The sequence below is a fragment of the Arachis hypogaea genome, chromosome 15 (genome assembly GCF_003086295.3).
Source record: "Arachis hypogaea cultivar Tifrunner chromosome 15, arahy.Tifrunner.gnm2.J5K5, whole genome shotgun sequence".
Lineage (NCBI taxonomy): Eukaryota > Viridiplantae > Streptophyta > Magnoliopsida > Fabales > Fabaceae > Arachis > Arachis hypogaea.
The window spans coordinates 15,949,289-15,973,747 of record NC_092050.1 but is presented as its reverse complement, the minus strand read 5'-3'; the positions used below and the strand labels follow the sequence as shown (position 1 = coordinate 15,973,747).

Genomic DNA, 24,459 nt, shown 5'->3' with positions numbered 1-24,459 from the left:
CAGTATTACATTTAGAAAAAGTCTAAGGGGCCAACAACTTTTATATTTTCTGGCCATCACTTAACCATCAAAATAAAAGTGAGTAATTTTTTACCATTAAATATAATCTCACACCATTAAAAACACTATTGATGACCAATTGATAATTATAAAACACCAAAATTACTACCCCCTAACATTCTTCTTATATTTAAAACCTAAATTGTTATTCTATCTTAAATATTTTGTAAAAGTTGTTATATTATTCCTATATATTTTATCTTGACCTTAAATTCTTAATTAAAAACCCCAATTTTGCTAACCGTACCCCCAAAAACATAACGCACAGCAATAGATGCAGCGAGATGAGAGAAAGCTCGGGGAAGAAAAAGGAAGAAGAGGGAGAAGGGGGTCGTCGTCGGGGGAGGAGACTGCCGCCGTCGTGAGCCATCACTGAGCGTTGCCGTCGAGTACACGGACCAGAGGGAGACGCGAGCAGTGACCGAGAGGAAGCTCCGTCCTCGTCGCCGTTCCGTCGTCGCTGTTGAAGCCAACCTCGTTGTCGTTGAAGAAGCTGCGCGTTTAGCCGAATCGTCGCTTCTGAACCACTGCTGTGCCGCCGTCAAGTCTGAGTCGAAGAAAGGAGACGTGGAGTCGGCATCGCACAGAGAGAAACGCGAATGGCGAGGAGAAGAAGAACGCATGGTGGGGAGGCTTTCCTTGCCGCTGCCGCCGTCGGAATCACGAACCAAGGTGGAGGAGAAGGCGATATTCCCCGTTGCTGCTATAATCGTCCGTGCTGCTGGCGTCGCTTCTTCGTTCTGTTATTCTTTTCTAATTCTTGTAAGACATTCTTGTTCTGACCCTCCACTTGACGTTTTTGTTTATTCCGCTGCCATTTTATTAGCCTTGCTCTTGTTCCAACTTCCAATTTAATTTAGCCCTGTTCCACCCTTGAATTTCCAGAAATATTATTCTATCCATTTTGAATTCATCGTTTTTGCTCGCTGTCGTGGCCAACTCGCGCTGCTGCTGCTCTGTCAAAGCTGTTGCGAATGTTGCTAACATGGGTGGATAAGGGATGAAGGAGCTGCTGCATTTTGGGTGCAGCCCAACCAGTCATCACGCCACAATTCCGTCTTCGATTTCTGCAAAATTCGACATGGAGGTAGGGGGTTTAATTTAAACCGTTTTAATTTAATAATGCCCACAAAGTTGATTGAGCAATTGCAAATAGGTTTAATTGTTGTGAATAATTGATCGGCTACATGGATGTTGAATATGATTGGGCTTGTTGATTTTATGAGATTGATTGGTTATGTGTGAATTATGAATTGTTGATAAATGATTGCTGAGAGTGCTGAATCTTGATGTTATTGGTTGATTGCTATTAAGCTGGTTATTAGATATATTATAATGGTGGTGGGCTTGGTTGGTGTTTGTTTGAAATTGATTTTGAGAGGAATTGAAGGTTGAATTTTGAAATATTAAACTTTTGTAGGATGCCTGATTTTTTGAGATAAACGGTAATTTCAAAAAGCAAACCAGTAATTCGATAATGATCGAAATAATGAGATTAAAAGTTAAAGTGAATTACAATGAGTATAGTTGCTAAGATTTAAATTTTGAATGTTTCGTATTAACTTGAGAATTAGTTATGATTTTTCAAAGTTGTATTGTAAAATCAGATTTTCTGCATTACTTTTAAACGAAGTCAGAAATTTTGAAAAGTTATAACTAATTCTGTGATGATCGGAATCGCATGGGACCAAGTCTGGATTAAACTTAGGAATGTATAGAGCTGGACTGGAAAATTTGAGGCATTTTTGTTAAATACAGAATTTATGGCGAATTTTTAAAGTTAGGTCGATAAATCTGTCCTGCGGCAGAAAAGTTCAAACAGGGCAGCAACTTATTTGTCTTGATGCGATTCCTACAAGTTGAGTTTTGGGGCGAAACCAATTTTGTTTTAAAATTTGATTAACTTGGCTCATTGCTCTAAAACATCAGAAATTCAGGTGTTAAGGATTGGGAGTTGTGAATTTTTGAAAGTTAATGGTTAAATCTGAAGAGAATCAGTTTTCAGCAAGTTATGCATCAACTTCCAATGCTTGTAACTCTTAGAATTGAAATAGAATTGGATTGCAACCAAGACACACTTGTTTCTAGATAAGTTGGGAGTCTATAAACCAAACTTTAACCTATTTGAAGTTTTGAAGTAAAAGTTATACAAGTTGAAAGATACTAAGTTTGTTGGTTTCTAAACAGATTTTGACTTATTTTTACCTAACTTTCAAATTATGTAACTTCTTTATTAAAAATGATATTGACCTGGAACCGATTGAGAAAGACATTTGGATAAGTTAAGTTTAACCATATTAATTTTAAAGGTGGTTGGATTTAATTTGAATTTTATATGGAATTTTGAATGTTGTACGCTGCTGCTGTTTTCTGGTTTTTAAGACACTGCAGAGCAGTTACGGTTTTGCTTCTATTCCCGAAGTTAGAGTAAGCGAAAAATTATGATTTTTGGTTTAATAAAAAGCTTAATCCGAGACGGTCGCATGGATATAAAGTTTGTGCAATTCCGAATTCATTTGATATTTTAAAAAACAAAATGGAAATCAGGCTGCCCAGTTGTTTTCGTAATTACCTTGGATATGGAATTTGAGAGATAGATTTTCTATAACATTATCAAATGTTTTTGAGAATATATTGTTGTGACAATTGCTGATAAAAGGCTGATGAAATGGCTGATGAAATGTTGAGAAAGAGGGAATCCGTAAGGGTGGTTAAGTCCTATTTTCAGAGGAGATTGTGTCCAAATTTTTATAAAAGTAAAAGGACTTAATAAAAAATGAGTATTTAAGGCTTGTTTAATGATAATAACTTCAATGATTCTTTTGAGTAAATATACTTGGCTTTTGAAATTGTTGGCAAGGACGTAGGTTTTGTCCCGCTTGCATATTTACGATTATAACAGTGAAAAAAGTAATCTGAGCAGAGTAAAGAAATACAGAGAATATAGTAACTAGAGTAGAATAAAGAGATAAAGAGAAGAGTAATATAATAAAGAGATATTTGTATGTATATTAGTTGCTTGAGGCAACCCAGAGCTAATATAATAAAGAGATATTTGTATGTATATTAGTTGCTTAAAGCAATCCAGAGTTTCTGTAGGGAAATTAAGTTACCTACAGCCATTTTTCGTTTTCCCAGAGCAGAGCGGAGTATATATATTTTCCTGCAGAAAGCAGAGGCTGTCTCAAATGAGTGGCTATTATTATATGCGCATTTAATTAGGAAACGGAAAATTGTATCCGGGAAATCGTAGATTACTCTTGACCGGATAAATGTCGGGATTGCGGGCAGCCAACTGACACATGAGCTCATGGTCTGTACTAGGACTAGACATTCATCATATGCATCTATGTGACATTGTTTGGGTGTGTATATTGTAATTGGTTTGCCTATGTGAATAATTCTGTTTAACTGTTAATTGCTATACTTGATGTAATTGCTCTTGATTGTGTTTGAATCTCATTACTTGTGTTTGTAATTGATTGTTTAGATGTTGATTGAATTGCTTGGCCCTGAGGCTGTGACTGGTTTGTGTTTGAGGTTTAGTAAAGTATGAAAGATTAAGCTGGTTCAGCATAGACTTAATGAACCTATGCTTGGAACAAATTAGTCATTCATACAGTCTAGAAAAGTTTTTAAGAGTTTTATAAAGAAAAATATGGGTTTAGGATTTTGGATAAATATATTCAACATGGATATTATTTGTTAGGTAAAAGATAATAGATTGGCAAAGAAAATTAATTACAATGGGTATATTCATTTTAATAAATATTCTTTTATCCAATACTATAAAAATTATCATGGTCACCCTGAATTATTACAGGTTCAATTTTCATGATCGGTAGGGTAGAATTATTAAGTTGGGACATTTTTGGGCTATAGTATTCATTAACCAAACAATTAATGAAACACTCATCTATGCCTTCTCATTTTGAGTACATTTATACATAAAAGAAATTATACCTAAAGAAAAAAAAAAAGAAAAGAAGAGTTGAAATAGCAAAAACGATAAAAATGATGATTTTTATAATTTTGTGTGGTTATTTATATATAGAAGACTAGAAGACCATGATTATCTAACAAAATTAATTTGTATTTATTGCATTCAATTTGAATAAGTAAAAAATCATCTTATTTTAGTTCAGTCCTTAATTCACATTATTTGAATTTAGCTCAATATATATGATTTGATTTGATTTAATTATTAGTAAAAAATATTTCGATTGTCTATTTTATTCATAGATTTATTATTTTAATGATTAATAAATTAATCAAATTAATTAATTAATACATATAATTAGTATTATGAATTTGGTTTAATAAATTAAAAATAAATAAATAATACTAACAAAAAATTAAAAGAAATAAATTAGAAAATACTACTAAATCAAATTGATATAATTATAATAAATTATGTAATATTTAAATATCTAATTAAATCAATTAGTTGATATAGTTAATTTATCATAATAAAATGTATTTAATGTGCTAAAAAAATAAATTGCTAAACACTCTCAGAAGCATGTCACGTTAGCTCCATCATTAAGGTAGCGTTTGGTGAAGAGACAGAGATGGAAAGACTGAGACTGAGAGACAGAGACTAAGAAACAGAAATTGAAATAAATCTCAGTATTTTGTTTGGTGCAAAATAGGAGATAGAAATTAAAATAAGAATGAAACTCTAATTTAATTTGCACAAAAGGTAAAATTGGAATTAATTGATCGAAATGAGAGTATTTTAGATATAAAATGTTATTAAAGTTTCAGTCTTCATTTCTAAAAATTTAAGTCTCCTGTGTCTCCATTTTTTGGAGGTACTGAAATACTGAAAATTTAGAGACAGAGACAGAAATTTTAGTACCTGTCTCTGAACCAACAAACATAATACCGAGTCTCAGTCTCTCAGTCTCTGTCTAAGTACCTCAAAACAAACGCTATCTAAATGCACAGAAACTTGATTTTTATACAATAGAATAGATAATAAATATAATAGATGAGAATATAATGCGATTTATTTTAATTATAAAATTAGTAATATTTAATAGATTTTTTATGAATTTTTATTGCTTGTTTGTTGTTAATTTTTACGTTATTACTTAACAATTTCCGCTTATGAAACTATCAACTATCTAATATTATGGTTTAGTTAATAAGAAAGATGACATTAATTTTTTTTCTTAAGCCTTGTTATTATTTATAATTAGAAAGAGCTATAAATAAATTTATTTCCTTAATGAATGTTAATTTTGTTGTAAAATTCTATATTACCTTTAAAATTTTAGCTAATTGAATCTAATTCCTACATTTTGAAATAAATTTACTCGAGAAAATTAAAATGTAAATCACATTATTAATACAAAATTACTTTATTAATATAATTAATGGTGCTTACTTGAACAATTAAATTTAATTTCTAATAATATTAAAGTCAACTCATTTTATTGTCTCGTGCTTTCAAAAAATTCACAAAATTGACATAAAAATCTAATAATTGAGAAAAAATTTATTATAATGGATATATTTATTTTAACAAATATTCTTCTATCCAATACTATAAAAAATATATTGGCCACCTTGAATTACTAAAGGTTCAATTTTCATCGACAGTGGTAGAATGTCTAGATTGAGATATTTTCGGGTTATAGTATTCGTAAAACAAACAATTAATGAAACATTCATCCATGCCTTCTCATTTTGAGTATATTTATACATAAAAGAAATTATACATAAAGAAAAAAAAAAGAAGAGTTGAAATAACAAGCTAATAGCGATAAAATTGATGATTCTTATAATTTTGTGTGGTCATCTACATATAATAGACCAGAAGACCATGATTATCTAACAAAATTAATTTGTATTTATTGCATTCAATTTGAATAAGTAAGAAATCATCTTATTTTAGTTTAGTCTTTAATTCAGATGATTTGAATTTGGCTCAATATCATAAGCGACGATTTTTGCTGTTACCTGAATCGGTGTAGTCAAAGGTTCTTGGTTCGACTGGTCCGATCGATTTTTCGAATCTTGGTATTGAGCCAAATTTAAATTATGTGAATTAAGAACTAAATTTAAATAAGATAATTTTTTACTTATTCAAATTGAATGTAATAAATACAAATTAATTTTGTTAGATAATAATGGTCTTCTGTTCTTTTATATATATATGGCCAAACAAAATTATAAGAAGCATCATGTTTATCGCTCTTGTTATTTCAACTCTTTTTTTTTTGCTTTTTTTTAGATAATAATGGACTTGTAATAATTTAGTGTGGACAGTGTACTTTTTATATTATTGGATAGAAGAATATTTGTTAAAATAAATATACCCATTATAATGAATTTTCTTTGTCAATATTTTATTTTTTACCTAACAAACATATATATTAAATATATTATTTTCATCAGAAGGCATACATGATTGATTAATAACTCTGTGTAAAATACTCGTGGTGACTAAACACTATATCGTTAACTCGCTAAAGTTAATTATTTTATGATTATGCCAATGTATAGCACTATAAAAAAAAAGGGTTAAGTATGATTTTGGTCCCTAAGATAAGGGGCTGAAATTTTTTTCGTCCCCAACCTTGTTTTGCTTACAAAATTGTCCCTAAGGTTTAACTTAGTTTTAAAATCGTCCTTTGGACCAAAATATCCTTCTCCTTCTTCCTCAAAATCAACTAGAAGCAGAAGCAGAAATAGAAATAGAAGCAACAACAATAAAACAATGTAATAAACATTAAAAAAATGGATAATAGATAAACAAATCTGTATAACGAAACAATGAAACAATGTAATTAACTAGAAGTAGAAGCAGAAGAACAGCAACAACAACAATGAAACAATGTAATCAACCAGAAGCAGAAGTAGAAGCAACCAGAAGCAACAATATAAAAGAATCATAATAAGAAATCAACAACATAATAAAAGTAAAAGCAGAAGCAGAATGGAATTAGAATTAACAACATAATAAAAACAGAAACAGAAGAACAACAGCAGCGGCGAGTGACCGGCGAGGAGGACGAGGAGCAGCGGCGACCGGCGAGGAGCAGCAACGACCGGCGACCGAGCGAGGAGGAGAAGCAGAAATGGCGAGTGGCGCGTGACGTCCACCTTTACAGATCTGCTGGCATCGACGTCGAGGAGTAGCAGCAAGGACCGAACGACGAGGAGCAGCGACGAGATCCAGCAGCGAGGAGCGAATGACGAGGATCAGCGGCAACAGATTCCCTTCCCCTCCCCTTCCCCACCTTCCCTTCCCCCTCTCTTCCCTGAAACCCCAGCGTGATTCCCTTCCCCAGCAATTTAACTCATTTTCTTTTTTTTTTCTTTTATATTTTTTTAATTAGGGGTACTTTGGTAATAAAAATTAAAATTTTAGTAAAAATGACGATTTTAAAACTAGGTTAAACCTTACGGACGATTTTTTAAGTAAAAAAAGGTTGGGAACGAAAAAAATTTTCACTCCTTACTTTAGGGACAAAAATTATACTTAACCCTAAAAAAAAACTAATTAGATTACATTTGTTTTCAATGATGTGAACGAGTTTTTAGGCTTAATCATAGTTAGAGTTTAGGAAAGTAAAAAAAATACTAATAATATAAATACTGTTTATTTTTAATACTCAATAATAAAAAATATAAAAATTAGAACTAATATTATTCCATATAAAATAATAAAACATATATTATATTCAAAATATATTCAATCCGTATTTGTTATCATAATTTATCGATTACGTTATGACAATATGGTTATTAAAAAAATTAAAATTATCTTTCACACTATTATAAAGTCTTTTTTTTTTTCAAAAAAGTCCAAAAAATATTAGTAGATACTCGAAAAATTTGCGTTTTCTGAAGAGAAAATAAAACAGAGATTTGCAAAGATGGAGAGGGGACAGGGGCATTTCTTTTAACGGGAGTGAGGGATGGGAAATGAGCCCGCCATGTTCTTTCTGAATACCCATTACCATACTTAATTAGCAACATAGATCTAATCTAAGCCGATTTGAAAGGGGATACGTGGACTTCATCTACATTGGGACCCTAACAATGCGCTTAGATTGATCTTGCTTTCTTTTGAGTCAATGTTATAATAAATATTATATATACAAAAGTTTGATATATTTACAAGATGATTTTTAATTGAAATTAAGAAAATTTTTAAGTATTTTTTCTTTTAGTTTTTAAATATTAGAGAAAATTACACTTCTCTTCCCTGCGAGATGTTAAAATGACACTCTCTTTCTCTCTATTTATAAAATATACATTCTCTTCCCTTATAACTTTTAAAAAACCTCATCTTTAATCCATTTTAAATTTTTTGTGATAACTAATGTTAACTTTATCTATTTTTTTTAAAAAATTATTTTTTACAAAATATTCTTTAACAAAAAATTTTTAATATCTTTCAATCATTTTTAATATCTTTCAATTATTTTTATTGATTAAAATAATTTAAAAAAATGTAATAATTAAATTATTTTTTTCTAAAATATCTTTCAATCATTTTTAATTATTAAATTATGACTTTTCCAAAATTTTTGTTAATAATTTTTTTAAATTTTACTATTAATTTTTCTATATTAATGTATATTATTTTAATACTAAATAAAAAAATATTACCATTATTAATATGTATAACAATTAATATATATTGATATCGAAAAATTAATTATAAAATATAAAAACATTGTTAACAAAAATTTTGGTAAAATCATAATTTAATAATTAAAAAATTATTGAAGAAAATCTTAAAAAAATAATTTAATTATTAAATTTTTTAAAAAATATTTTGATGAAAATACAATTTAATCAATAAAAAATAATTTATTAAAGTGTATTTTGGTAAGCAAAATTTAATAATAAAAAATAAAATTTTTATTAAAGGATATTTTTATGAAAAATAATTTATTTTTTTTAAAATAGATAAAATTAACATTAGTTAGCACAAAAAAATTAAAATGGATTAAAGATGAGATTTTTTTAAAAGTTATAAGGGAGGGGAATGTACATTTTATAAATAGAGGGGAGGAGAGTGTCATTTTAGTATCTCGCAGGGGAAGGGAGTGAAGAATTTTCTCTAAATATTATTTACTAATATAACAAAAAAGTAAAAATAACCATAATCACTCACATAATTAAAATAGATAATTCTAATTATACATGACACTATGTATAAAAAATTATTATATATGATAAATATTTTTTTATTTTCTGTACTGACTATTTATATGATTTATTGCATAATTTTTTTTAATATTTAATAAATTTACGATACAAGATATTATTTATTTTATTTAATATACAAAATAAGTAATTTAAGTCAGGTAAATAAGTATAACAGTACAAATATTTACTTTCTTATTAGTATTGAAAAAATATATAAATATAAATTAATATTTTTTAGTAGAAAAACAGTAATAAGTTAATTATATAATTTTAAAATATTGTAAATAATTTTTTAAATAATAATAAAAAATAAGATTACTATTTTCACATATTACAAAGTTTATAAAAAAATCTTTAACAATAAATCAACCCTCAATATATTATACATTAGTCCTATCAAAAAAATAAATAATTAATACGTTAGATATTTTTATTTACATACTAATATATATTATTGATTATTAAGTTATAATTAATTTCTAACCTAATTTTTGGTAATTAAAATTTAAATAATCAAAATCATTAAATTCTATATATTTTGCACCTAATTTATTTTATTTTGTTATTGAAATTAAAAAAATGATGAGTTGTGAATTAATTCTAAATTCAAATTTGGGTAAGAAAAAAAATTTTAAATTTTATCTCACTAATCATAATTAATTTCAGGATAAGAAATTACTTTATACATCATATTATAGGATAGTGTGGTCATTTTTTATTCTTTAATGGCAAATATTGTCGAATAAAATGTTGTAAGAATTAAAAGAAAATGTATTTACCAATTTAGAAAATACTAATTTATTTTTCAATCAAATGAATTATATATTAAATAATGAAAGTTGTTATTGATTTTTCTTTACATTAACTAATACTCAACGGTGATGTTCTGGTAATATTACAAAAAAAATATTAATCAATCTAATATCTTTTGTAACGATACAAGTCTATAAGTTTGAAAACTTAAAAATCATATCATAAAATATGATTGTTTTTACTTCAAAAATGAATACGATACCAATAAATAAAATTGTCCCAAGTAAATTTTAACAAAGGTAAATCTTCATAAGTATTGCTATCAATGAAAAATTGTTTTGCTTAAAGACAAATACTATTTTTTTTAATGGATTTTCTAATTCCGCAGGTCGATCACTAATTCACCATGTATTGATGTTTTATTCATTAAGAATTTAGTACTGGCCAATGAATTGTTTCACACGAGATGGAATTCAAATCACAACAAATTGTTTTGCTTAAAGACAAATACTGTTTTTTTTTAATGGATTTTCTAATTCCGCAGGTCGATCACTAATTCACCATCTATTGATGTTTTATTCATTAAGGATTTAGTACTGGCCAATGAATTGCTTCATACAAGATGGAATTCAAATCACAAATACTTACTTAAGTAGACAAATGAGATGAAGGTTCAACTAACTAAAATTGATTAAAAAATACTAACTATTTTTAATATTTTAAATTATAAAATATTTATAGTAATAATTACTATATATTTTTCGTTTAAATTTTTTAAAAATTTTTTATATAATTTTATATATTATCCTGTGTTTTAAATGAAAATATACATTAGTTAATTAATTAATTATGATAATAAATAAGTTCAAAAGAAATGAAAAAAAAAAAGAGAAAGACCTTCCGGTAATTAAATAAATGCATAAATCAATTAGTCATTGAGCTACAAAAGAAAAAAAGAAGAAAGATTAGAAAGGATTAAAAAATTATAAATGTAATTATTAAATTTCTAAACACAGTGCACTAAGCCTAAAACACCGCCACTGACAACTTATATAAGAATGCGAAACTCTTCTCAACTTCACTCCTCAATTGTACTTTCTACGTTGGTTGTGATTTCTCAATAAGCGGTTCTTGTTCCTCTTAAATTTGGTTTTCTGTGGTACTATTGTTCTTTATTTTCTCTTCTTCTTTCCCAATTGCTGGGTTCTTTCTTTCTCTGCTATAACTTTGAATAATGGGAACGGAGTAATGGGATCAAGGCTCTACTGTGGGTGAATTTCGGAGGTTCGGTTCAACAAAATTTTTACGGTAAATGCGAGGGGAATTGTTGGTGCTTTTGCAAAATCTGATCGATTAGGATTTTAAAGAATGTATGAATCAACAATAGTGAGTGAAGAAACTTTATTATCTGCACGTTTCGGTAATGGGGATGATTCCCCCTTTTTGTTGTTGGTTCTCTTTATAAAGATGTCCCCCCCCTCTTCTCTTTCCCCTCCTCCGAAAATCTTTTGCATTTTGGTGCTTAACGTCGGAATCCATTGTAAAGATGGCTTTTTTTGTGCAAGAAAAGAAAAGGGTTTGCTTTTTTATTATGTTGTTACTTCTTGATTATCGTGGGAATGAATTGGTTTTGGACAAGTTGGTTTTTCTGTGATTGAATTACGGACAATTGAGTTTTTCCTTTTGATAGTTCTGGGATGCACTGTTTTCTCTCTTCTGGACTTCGAATTTATTTCAATTCTACCTTGCATAATGTATGTTTGAGCCTTTTGGAAAACGAATTTGTCGTAGAATGATATATGATTGACTTTTACAGCATGACAAACTTAGTTGCAGAATTTTTTCAATTCTTTTGCGATGATTTTTTTTCTATGTGGATCATATAACATGTCCCTTGAAAAGTTGTGTAATGATTTATTGATGATAAAATTGTGCGATAATGTCCATGATGCTTATGATCCTAGAAAACTGAAATGTGTGGAAGGGTAATATAGTTGGCTTTTTTTGTCCAATTATATTGAAACGTAACCATATATGTGGCCCTATGAATTGTGATGAAGGATTTTAGTCCTTATGACCCGATAAAATCATTTTGATGAAGGATTTTAGTCCTTATGACGTGATAGAATTGGATAAGATGATATGCGTGGCCCTACGAAATTGAATTGTGGCAAAGTATCTTAGTCCCTATGACTCAAGAAAATCGGATACAATGATTTGTGGTCCTATGAAATTGAATTGTGGTGAAGGATCATAGTCCCTATGACCCGAAAAACTCAGATATAATGATGTGTGGCCCTATGAAATTGAATTGTGGCAAAGGATCTTAGTCGCTATGACCCAACCCGAAAATATCGGATACAATGATGTGTGGCCCTATGAAATTGAATTGTGGTGAAGGATCTTAGTCCCTATGACCTGAGTATATTGGATATGATGATATGATTGACCTTTATGTTGCAAAATGATGTTATTTGGCTTTTTTTTTACCCATGAATATTGAAGTTTGATAGTAAACCCTATGACCTTAAAATTTGGCGAAGGGTTTCTGGCTCCAAATGTGGTGAAGGATCTCGTGTCCAAAATACTGTTTTTTTTCTCTCTGATGTTTCTTGTTCATGCTTTGAAATTTATCAGAAAGAGTGAACAGTAAAATCTGATTTTTCTTACCGCAAGTAGCTTTGCACAAGCTGCTCAAGCGTTGAAAGATGAGATAATTATTTTGTTGAAAATGTTAGACAAACAGAAAATAATTGACTGACTGAATTCATTGTCAATTTGTGTTTTACAAAATTGTGTGCAAATCGTTACTCTTATGGAATATATTCATGTCCAAAAAAGAAAAAGGTTTGCTTTCGATTATTGGTGTTATTTTTTTATTATCTTGGGGATGAGTTAGTTTTGGAAAGGTTGGTTTTTCTTCATTTCCCCAACTATTTTTCTGTTATTAAGGACAGTTGAGTTTTGCCATTTGATAGTTCTAGGGATGGACTGTTTTCTCTGTTATTTTTATGATTTGGATGCGATTCTGGACTTTGAATTTATTTTAATTCTACCTTGCACAATGTATGTTTGAGCGTTTGGGAAATGCATTTGTTGCAGAATGATATAGGACTGACTTTTACATCATGACAAACTTAGTTGTAGAGTTGTTTCAATTCTTTTGTGACGATTTTTATTACTATATGGATCAAATAAGATGTCCCTTGAAAAAGTTGCGTAATGATTTGTTGATGGTAAAATTGTGTGATAATGTTGATGATGCTTATGATTCTAGAAAAATGAAATGTGTGGAAGGGTAATTTAGTTGGCTTTTTCTGTCCAATCACATTGAAAAGTAATGACATATGTGACCCTATGATGAAGGATCTTAGTCCTTATGACCCGATAAAATTGGAATGATGATATATGTGACCCTGCGAGATTGGATTGTGACGAAGGATCTTAGTTCATACATGGTTATATATGTGGCCTTATGAAGTTGAATTGTGAGGAAGGATCTTAATCCTTATGACCTGATAAAATCCGATACAATGATGTGTGGCTCTACGAAATGAAATTGTGATGAAGGGTCCCTATGACCCAAAAAAATCGGATATGATGAAGTTTGATGGTATATGTTATTTGGCTTGTTTGACCCATGAACATTGAAGTTTGATGGTTTAATTGACCTTATGACGTTGAAATATGGTGAAGGATCGTTTGGCCCCAATGTGGTTGAAATGCGGTGAGGGATCTCTTGGCTCCAAAATAGAGTTATCTTTCTCTGATGTTCATGTTTTGAAATTTATTAGAATATTGAACCGTGAAATCTGACTTTTCTCACTACAAGTAACTTTGCATATATAAGCTGCTCAAGAATTGAAAGATGTTATATATAAACAGAAAATAATTGAGTGATTGAATTCATTATCAATTTGTGATGGACTTTTTAGCATGGCAACTTAGTTGCAGAGTCATTTCAATTCTTTTGTGATGTTTTTTCTGTTCACTTACTAGTACATCAAATTAAAATTTTGTCCGTTGAAAATAATTGTGCAATGATTTGTTTTGATGGTAAAATTATGGGATCATGTTCATTATTCTTGTGAGCCTAGAAAAATGAAATGTGTGGAAGAGTAATATGTTTGTCCTATATGACTGCAAAATCAAATTGTGGCGATATATGATATATCTGGCTTTTTCTATCCAACAATATTGAGATGTAATAATATATGTGGCCTTGTGAATTGAACTGTGATGAAGGATATTAGTCCCTATGAGTCTATAAAATTGGATATGATGGTATGCTTGACACTTACTTCGTGAAATGATGTCATCTGTTATTTTTTACTCTAGAATATTGAAGTTTGATGGTATAGTTGATGATATGAAGTTGAAATGGTGATGGATCTCCTGGTTCCACAATAGAGTTTTCTTTCTCTATTAGCACAATATGAAATTTATCAAATCTGGTTTTTCTCATGCTTGAAATTTATTGGCACTGGAATCTGGTTTTTCTCGGGCAACATATATAGGCTGTTGCTTCGAGAATTGAAAGATGTCATAGATATGAGTGATTGAATTCATTGTCAATTTGTGTTACACAAAAAAAAGTATAGAACACATACTCTTTGAATTTTTCATTCTAATTCTCTATGCTAATCTATGTTAATCAGTCTCATTTTGAGATTCTTCATCAATCTCAACTCAAGGGAGATGCGAGTTGGTGGAATGCATGTTCACTGCAAGGAATTGTGAGACCTCCCATGGGATGATCATATCCACCTCCCATGAGATGATCATATCCAAACTCTTCCTCAACTTCACTCAACTCTTCCTCAACTTCACTCAATTCTTGTGTTTTTCGTTTGTTTCACACGTGTGCGTCACGTGTGTGTGGGTGTTTGTTGTGTTTTTTGTTAGTTTCACAGGTGTGTGCGTGTTATTTTATTTTATTTTTAATTTTTGATTTTTCGCTCATTTCGCACGTGGACGTATTTTTCGCTCGTTTCGCACGTGTATTTTTCGATCATTTCGGACGTGTGTTTGCTTTACGCTTGTTTCGCACGTGTGTGTTTTTTGTGTTTTTCGCTCGTCTCAAACGTGTGCGTGTTTTTCGCTCGTTTCGCACGTGTCCGTATTTTTCGCTAGTTTCGCACCTATGTGTGTTTTTTGCTCGTTTCACACGTGTCTATGGTTTTTTTGTGTGTTTTTCACTCGATTCGCACATTTGTGTGATTTTCGCTCGTTTCAGACGTGTGTTTTTTTTAGGTTTTTGCGAAAAGAGCGAAAACGCAAAAAAATAAAGTATACAAACACACACACATGTGCGAAACGAGCGAAAAAAACAAAACATACGCACACACACGTGCGAAACGAGCGAAAAATACAAAAAATAAATAAATAAATCAAACACGTGAGAAACGAGGAAAAAATACGCACACGTGCAAAATGAGCGAAAAGCAGAAAATCTATTAGTAGATATGCTTTAGACATCACACGTTCTCTTTTTCTTTTCTTTTTTCTTTCTCTCCCTTAGGTAAGTGTCTTTCGCTCGATTCACGCGTGTGTTTTTTTATTTTATATTTTTGTGTTTTTCGCTCGTTTCGCACGTGTGTGTGCGTGTGAGATTTTTGTGTTTCAATAGTTTCGCACGCGTGTGTGGGTGTTTCTTGTGTTTTTCGTTTGTTTCACACGTGTGTGCGTCACGTGTGTGTAGGTGTTTGTTGTGTTTTTTGTTAGTTTCACAGGTGTGTGCGTGTTTTTTATTTTATTTTTAATTTTTGATTTTTCGCTCATTTCGCACGTGGACGTATTTTTCGTTCGTTTCGACCGTGTATTTTTCGATCATTTCGGACGTGTGTTTGCTTTACGCTTGTTTCGCACGTGTGTGTTTTTTGTGTTTTTCGCTCGTCTCAAACGTGTGCGTGTTTTTCGCTCGTTTCGCACGTGTCCGTATTTTTCGCTAGTTTCGCACCTGTGTTTTTCGCTCGATTCGCATGTGTCTATGGTTTTTTTGTGTGTTTTTCACTCGATTCGCACATTTGTGTGATTTTCGCTCGTTTCAGACGTGTGTTTTTTTGGGGTTTTTGCGAAAAGAGCAAAAACGCAAAAAAATAAAGTATAAAAACACACACACATGTGCGAAACGAGCGGAAAAAAACAAAACATACGCACACACACGTGCGAAACGAGCGAAAAATATCAAAAAAATAAATAAATAAATCAAACACGTGAGGAACGAGGAAAAAATACGCACATGTGCAAAATGAGCGAAAAGCAGAAAATCTATTAGCAGATATGCTTTAGACATCACACGTTCTCTTTTTCTTTTCTTTTTTCTTTCTCTCCCTTAGGTGAGTGTCTTTCGCTCGATTCAAGCTAGTGTTTTTTTATTTTATATTTTTTTGTGTTTTTCGCTCGTTTCGCACGTGTGTGTGCGTGTGAGATTTTTGTGTGTTTCGTTAGTTTCGCACGCGTGTGAGTGTGTGTGGGTGTTTGTTGTGTTTTTTCGTTAGTTTCACACGTGTGTGCGTCACGTGTGTGTGGGTGTTTGTTGTGTTTTTTTGTTAGTTTCACACGTGTGTGCGTGTTTTTTTATTTTATTATTAATTTTTGATTTTTCGCTCATTTCGCACGTGTGCGGGTTTTTCGCTCGTTTCGCACTTGTGTTTTTCGATCATTTCGGACGTGTGTTTGTTTTACGCTTGTTTCGCACGTGTGTGTTTTTTGTGTTTTTCGCTCGTCTCAAACGTGTGAGTGTTTTTCGCTCGTTTTGCACGTGTCCGTATTTTTCGCTAGTTTCGCACCTATGTGTGTTTTTTGCCCGTTTCGCACGTGTCTGTGGTTTTTTTGTGTGTTTTTCACTTGATTCGCACATTTGTGTGGTTTTCGCTCGTTTCAGACGTGTGTTTTTTTGGGTTTTTGCGAAAAGAGCGAAAAACGCAAAAAAAAAAAAGTATAAAAACACACACACATGTGCGAAACGAGCGGAAAAAACAAAACATACGCACACACACGTGCGAAACGAGCGAAAAATACAAATAAATAAATAAATAAATCAAACACGTGAGAAATGAGGAAAAAATACGTACACGTGCAAAATGAGCAAAAAGCAGAAAATCTATTAGTAGATATGCTTTAGACATCACACGTTCTCTTTTTCTTTTCTTTTTTCTTTCTCTCCCTTAGGTGAGTGTCTTTCGCTCGATTCACGCGTGTTTTTTATTTTATATTTTTTTGTGTTTTTCGCTCGTTTCGCACGTGTGTGTGCGCGTGAGATTTTTGAGTGTTTCGTTAGTTTCGCACGCGTGTGGGTGTTTGTTGTGTTTTTCATTAGTTTCACACGTGTGTGTGGGTGTTTGTTGTGTTTTTTTTGTTAGTTTCACACGTGTGTGCGTGTTTTTTATTTTATTATTAATTTTTGATTTGTCGCTCATTTCGCACGTGTGCGTGCTTTTCGCTCGTTTCGCACGTGTGTTTTTCGATCATTTCGGACGTGTTTTTGTTTTTCGCTTGTTTTGCACGTGTGTGTTTTTTGTGTTTTACGCTCGTCTCAAACGTGTGCGTGTTTTTCGCTCGTTTCGCACGTGTCTTTATTTTTCTCTAGTTTTGCTTCGATGTGTGTTTTTACCACGTTTCGCACGTGTCTGTGGTTTTTTTGTGTGTTTTTCACTCGATTCGCACATTTGTGTGATTTTCGCTCATTTTAGACGTGTGTGTTTTCTTGGGTTTTTTGCGAAAAGAGCGAAAAACGCAAAAAAATAAAGTATAAAAACAAACAGACATGTGCGTAACGAGCGGAAAAAACAAAACATACGCACACACACGTGCAAAACGAGCGAAAAATACAAAAAAAAAATAAATAAATCAAACACGTGAGAAACGAGGAAAAAATACGCACACGTGCAAAATGAGCGAAAAGCAGAAAATCTATTAGTAGATATGCTTTAGACATCACACGTTCTCTTTTTCTTTTCTTTTTACTTTCTCTCCCTTAGGTGAGTGTCTTTCGCTCGATTCACGCGTGTGTTTTTTTATTTTATATTATTTTGTGTTTGTCGCTCGTTTCGCACGTGTGTGTGCATGTGAGATTTTTGTGTGTTTCGTTAGTTTCGCACGCGTGTGAGTGTGTGTGGGTGTTTGTTGTGTTTTTTCGTTAGTTTCACACGTGTGTGTGGGTGTTTGTTGTATTTTTTTGTTAGTTTCACACGTGTGTGCGTGTTTTTTATTTTATTATTATTTTTTTATTTTTCGCTCATTTCGCACGTGTGCGTGTTTTTCGCTCGTTTCGCACGTGTGTGTTTTTCGATCATTTTGGACGTGTTTCTTTTTCGCTTGTTTCGTACGTGTGTGTTTTTTTGTGTTTTTCGCTTGTTTCAAACGTGTGCATGTTTTTCGCTCGTTTCGCACGTGTCCGTATTTTTCGCTAGTTTTGCACCTATGTGTGTTTTTTGCTCGTTTCGCACATGTCTGTGGTTTTTTTTGTGTGTTTTTCACTCGATTCGTACATTTGTGTGATTTTCGCTCGTTTCAGACGTGTATTTTTTTTGGGTTTTTTGTGAAAAGAGCGAAAAACGCAAAAAAAATAAAGTATAAAAACACACACATGTGCGAAACGAGGGGAAAAAACAAAACATACGCACACACACGTGCGAAAATTACAAAAAAATAAATAAATAAATCAAACACGTGAGAAACGAGGAAAAAATACGCACACGTGCAAAATGAGCGAAAAGCAGAAAATCTATTAGTAGATATGCTTTAGACATCACACGTTCTCTTTTTCTTTTCTTTTTACTTTCTCTCCCTTAGGTGAGTGTCTTTCGCTCGATTCACGCGTGTGTTTTTTTATTTTATATTATTTTGTGTTTTTCGCTCGTTTCGCACGTGTGTGTGCGTGAGATTTTTTTGTGTTTCGTTAGTTTCGCACGCGTGTGAATGTGTGTGGGTGTTTGTTGTGTTTTTTCGTTAGTTTCACACGTGTGTGCGTGTCACGTGTGTGGGTGTTTGTTGTATTTTTTTGTTAGTTTCACACGTGTGTGCGTGTTTTTTATTTTATTATTAATTTTTTATTTTTCGCTCATTTCGCACGTGTGCGTGTTTTTCGCTCGTTTCTTACGTGTGTGTATTTTGATCATTTCGGACGTGTTTGTTTTTCGCTTGTTTCGCACGTGTGTATTTTTTTGTGTTTTTCGCTCTTGTCAAACGTGTGCGTGTTTTTCGCTCGTTTCAAACGTGTGCGTGTTTTTCGCTCGTTTCGCACGTGTCCGTATTTTTCGCTAGTTTCGCACCTATGTGTGTTTTTTGCTCGTTTCGCACGTGTCTGTGGTTTTTTTGTGTTTTTCACTTCATTCGTACATTTGTGTGATTTTCGCTCGTTTCAGACGTGTGTGTTTTTTGGGTTTTTTGCGAAAAGAGCGAAAAACGCAAAAAAATAAAGTATAAAAACACACACACATGTGCAAAACGAGCGGAAAAAAACAAAACATACGCACACACACGTGCGAAACGAGCGAAAAATACAAAAAAATAAATAAATAAATCAAACACGTGAGAAACGATGAAAAAATACGCACACGTGCAAAATGAGCGAAAAGCAGAAATCTATTAGTAGATAGGCTTTGGACATCGCACGTCCTCTTTATCTTTTCTTTTTTCTTTCTCTCCCTTAGGTGAGTGTCTTTCGCTCGATTCACGCGTGTGTTTTTTATTTTGTATTTTTTTGTGTTTTTCGCTCGTTTCGCAGGTGTGTGTGTGCGTTTGAGATTTTTGTATGTTTCGTTTGTTTCGCACGCGTGCGAGTGTGTGTGGGTGTTTGTTGTGTTTTTTCGTTTGTTTCACACGTGTGTGCGTCACGTGTGTGTGGGTGTTTGTTGTGTTTTTTCGTTTGTTTCACACGTGTGTGCGTCACGTGTGTGTGGGTGTTTGTTGTGTTTTTTTGTTAGTTTCACACGTGTGTGCGTGTTTTATATTTTATTATTAATTTTTGATTTTTCGCTCATTTCACACGTGTGCGTGTTTTTCGCTCATTTTGCACGTGTGTGTTTTTCGATCATTTCGGACGTGTGTTTGTTTTTCGCTTGTTTCGCACTTGTGTGTTTTTTTTTGTTTTTCGCTCGTCTCAAACGTGTGCGTGTTTTTCGCTCATTTCGCACGTGTCCGTATTTTTCGCTAGTTTCGCACCTATGTGTGTTTTTTGCTCGTTTCGCACGTGTCTGTGGTTTTTTTGTGTTTTTCACTTCATTCGCACATTTGTGTGATTTTCGCTCGTTTCAGGCGTGTGTTTTTTGGGTTTTTTGCGAAAAGAGCGAAAAACGCAAAAAAATAAAGTATAAAAACACACACATGTGCGAAACGAGCGGAAAAAAACAAAACATACGCACACACACGTGCGAAACGAGCGAAAAATACAAAAAAATAAATAAATAAATCAAACACGTGAGAAACGAGGAAAAAATACGCACACGTGCAAAATTAGCAAAAGCAGAAAATCTATTAGTAGATATGCTTTAGGCATCACACGTTCTCTTTTTCTTTTCTTTTTTCTTTCTCTCCCTTAGGTGAGTGTCTTTCGCTCGATTCACGCGTGTGTTTTTTTATTTTATATTTTTTTTGTGTTTTTCGCTCGTTTCGCACGTGTGTGTGCGTGTGAGATTTTTGTGTGTTTCGTTAGTTTCGCACGCGTATGAGTGTGTGTGGGTGTTTGTTGTGTTTTTCGTTAGTTTCACACGTGTGTGCGTGTCACGTGTGTGTGGGTGTATGTTGTGTTTTTTTTGTTAGTTTCACACGTGTGTGCGTGTTTTTTATTTTATTATTAATTTTTTATTTTTCGCTCATTTCGCACGTGTGCGTGTTTTTCGCTCGTTTCGCACGTGTGTGTTTTTCGATCATTTCGGACGTGTGTTTGTGTTTCGCTTGTTTCGCACGTGTGTGTTTTTTTTGTTTTTCGCTCGTCTCAAACGTGTGCGTGTTTTTCGCTCGTTTCACACGTGTCCGTATTTTTTGCTAGTTTTGCACCTATGTGCCTTTTTCGCTCGTTTCGCACGTGTCTGTGGTTTTTTGTGTGTTTTTTACTCGATTCGCACATTTGTGTGATTTTCGCTCGTTTCAGACGTGTGTTTTTTTGGGTTTTTTGCGAAAAGAGCGAAAATTGCAAAAAAATAAAGTATAAAAACACACACACATGTGCGAAACGAGCGGAAAAAAACAAAACATACGCACACACACGTGCAAAACCAGCGAAAAATATAAAAAAAAAATAAATAAATCAAACACGTGAGAAACGAGGAAAAATACGCACACGTGCAAAATGAGCGAAAAGCAGAAAATCTATTAGTAGATTTGCTTTAGGCATCACACGTTCTCTTTTTTTTTCTTTTTTCTTTCTCTCCCTTGGGTGAGTGTCTTTCGCTCGATTCACGCGTGTGCTTTTTTATTTTATATTTTTGTGATTTTCGCTCGTTTCGCATGTGTGTGTGCGTGTGAGATTTTTGTGTGTTTTGTTAGTTTCGCACGCGTATGAGTGTGTGTGGGTGTTTGTTGTGTTTTTCGTTAGTTTCACACGTGTGTGCGTGTCACGTGTGTGTGGGTGTTTGTTGTGTTTTTTTTGTTAGTTTCACACGTGTGTGCGTGTTTTTTATTTTATTATTAATTTTTGATTTTTCGCTCATTTCGCACGTGTGCGTGTTTTTCGCTCGTTTCGCACGTGTGTGTTTTTCGATCATTTCGGACGTGTGTTTGTGTTTCGCTTGTTTCGCACGTGTGTGTTTTTTTTTTGTTTTTCGCTCGTCTCAAACGTGTGCGTGTTTTTCGTTCGTTTCACACGTTCCGTATTTTTTGCTAGTTTTGCACCTATGTGCCTTTTTCGCTCGTTTCGCACGTGTCTGTGGTTTTTTGTGTGTTTTTTACTCGATTCGCACATTTGTGTGATTTTCGCTCGTTTCAGACGTGTGTTTTTTTGGGTTTTTTGCGAAAAGAGCGAAAATTGCAAAAAAATAAAGTATAAAAACACACACACATGTGTGAAACGAGCGGAAAAAAACAAAACATACGCACACACACGTGCAAATCCAGCGAAAAATATAAAAAAATAAATAAATAAATCAAACACGTGAGAAACGAGGAAAAATACGCACACGTGCAAAATGAGCGAAAAGCAGAAAATCTATTAGTAGATATGCTTTAGGCATCACACGTTCTCTTTATTTTTTCTTTTTTCTTTCTCTCCCTTGGGTGAGTGTCTTTCGCTCGATTCACGCGTGTGCTTTTTTATTTTATATTTTTTTGTGTTTTTCGCTCGTTTCGCATGTGTGTGTGCGTGTGAGATTTTTGTGTGTTTCGTTAGTTTCGCACGCGTATGAGTGTGTGTGGGTGTTTGTTGTGTTTTTCGTTAGTTTCACACGTGTGTGCGTGTCACGTGTGTGTGGGTGTTTGTTGTGTTTTTTTGTTAGTATCACACGTGTGTGCGTGTTTTTTATTTTATTATTAATTTTTGATTTTTCGCTCATTTCGCACGTGTGCGTGTTTTTCGCTCGTTTCGCACGTGTGTCTTTTTCGATCATTTCGGACGTGTGTTTGTTTTTCGCTTGTTTCGCACGTGTGTTTTTTTTTGTTTTTCGCTCGTCTCAAACGTGTGCGTGTTTTTCGCTCGTTTTGCACGTGTCTGTATTTTTCGCTAGTTTTGCACCTATGTGTGTTTTTCGCTCGTTTCGCACGTGTCTGTGGTTTTTTTGTGTGTTTTTCACTCGATTCGCACATTTGTGTGATTTTCGCTCGTTTCAGATGTGTGTGTTTTTTTTGGGTTTTTTGCGAAAATAGCGAAAAACGCAAAAAAATAAAGTATAAAAACACACACACATGTGCGAAACGAGCGGAAAAAACAAAACATACGCACACACACGTGCGAAACGAGCGAAAAATACAAAAAAATAAATAAATAAATCAAACACGTGAGAAATGAGGAAAAAATACGCACACGTGCAAAATTAGCGAAAAGCAGAAAATCTATTAGTAGATATGCTTTAGGCATCACACGTTCTCTTTTTCTTTTCTTTTTTCTTTCTCTCCCTTGGTGAGTGTCTTTCGCTCGATTCACGCGTGTGTTTTTTTATTTTATACTTTTTTGTGTTTTTCGCTCGTTTCGCACGTGTGTGTGCGTGTGAGATTTTTGTGTGTTTCGTTAGTTTCGCACGCGTATGAGTGTGTGTGTGTGTTTGTTGTGTTTTTCGTTAGTTTCACACGTGTGTGCGTGTCACGTGTGTGTGGGTGTTTGTTGTGTTTTTTTGTTAGTTTCACACGTGTGTGCGTGTTTTTTATTTTATTATTAATTTTTGATTTTTCGCTCATTTCGCACGTGTGCGTGTTTTTCGCTCGTTTCACACGTGTGTGTTTTTCGATCATTTCGGACATGTGTTTGTGTTTCGTTTGTTTCGCACGTGTGTGTTTTTTTTTGTTTTTCGCTCGTCTCAAACGTGTGCGTGTTTTTCGCTCGTTTCACACGTGTCCGTATTTTTTGCTAGTTTTGCACCTATGTGTGTTTTTCGCTCATTTCGCACATGTCTGTGGTTTTTTTGTGTGTTTTTCACTCGATTCGCACATTTGTGTGATTTTCGCTCGTTTCAGACGTGTGTGTTTTTTTGGGTTTTTTGCGAAAAGAGCGAAAAACGCAAAAAAATAAAGTATAAAAACACACACACATGTGCGAAACGAGCGGAAAAAAACAAAACATACGCACACACACGTGCGAAACGAGCGAAAAATACAAAAAATAAATAAATAAATCAAACACGTGAGAAACGATGAAAAAATACGCACACGTGCAAAATGAGCGAAAAGCAGAAATCTATTAGTAGATAGGCTTTGGACATCGCACGTCTCTTTATCTTTTCTTTTTTCTTTCTCTCCCTTAGGTGAGTGTCTTTCGCTCGATTCACGCGTGTGTTTTTTTATTTTTATTTTTTTATGTTTTTCGCTCGTTTCGCAGGTGTGTGTGTGCGTTTGAGATTTTTGTATGTTTCGTTTGTTTCGCACGCGTGCGAGTGTGTGTGGGTGTTTGTTGTGTTTTTTCGTTTATTTCACACGTGTGTGCGTCACGTGTGTGTGGGTGTTTGTTGTGTTTTTTTGATAGTTTCACACGTGTGTGCGTGTTTTTTATTTTATTATTAATTTTTGATTTTTCGCTCATTTCGCACGTGTGCGTGTTTTTCGCTCATTTTGCACGTGTGTGTTTTTCGATCATTTCGGACGTGTGTTTGTTTTTCGCTTGTTTCGCACTGTGTGTTTTTTTTTTGTTTTTCGCTCGTCTCAAACGTGTGCGTGTTTTTCGCTCATTTCGCACGTGTCCGTATTTTTCGCTAGTTTCGCACCTATGTGTGTTTTTGCTCGTTTCGCACGTGTCTGTGGTTTTTTTGTGTTTTTCACTTCATTCGCACATTTGTGTGATTTTCGCTCGTTTCAGGCGTGTGTGTTTTTTGGGTTTTTTGCGAAAAG

The 24,459-nt window shown here is 33.0% G+C and overlaps 1 long non-coding RNA gene across 1 annotated transcript; it reads left to right on the top strand.

The window, feature by feature from the left end:
* The first annotated feature begins 277 nt into the window (after positions 1-277).
* Positions 278-1,306, top strand: LOC112749667 (uncharacterized). Its single transcript, XR_003175140.2, has 2 exons — positions 278-822; positions 946-1,306. It is a non-coding gene; the product is annotated as an uncharacterized lncRNA (long non-coding RNA).
* The last annotated feature ends 23,153 nt before the right edge of the window (positions 1,307-24,459 follow it).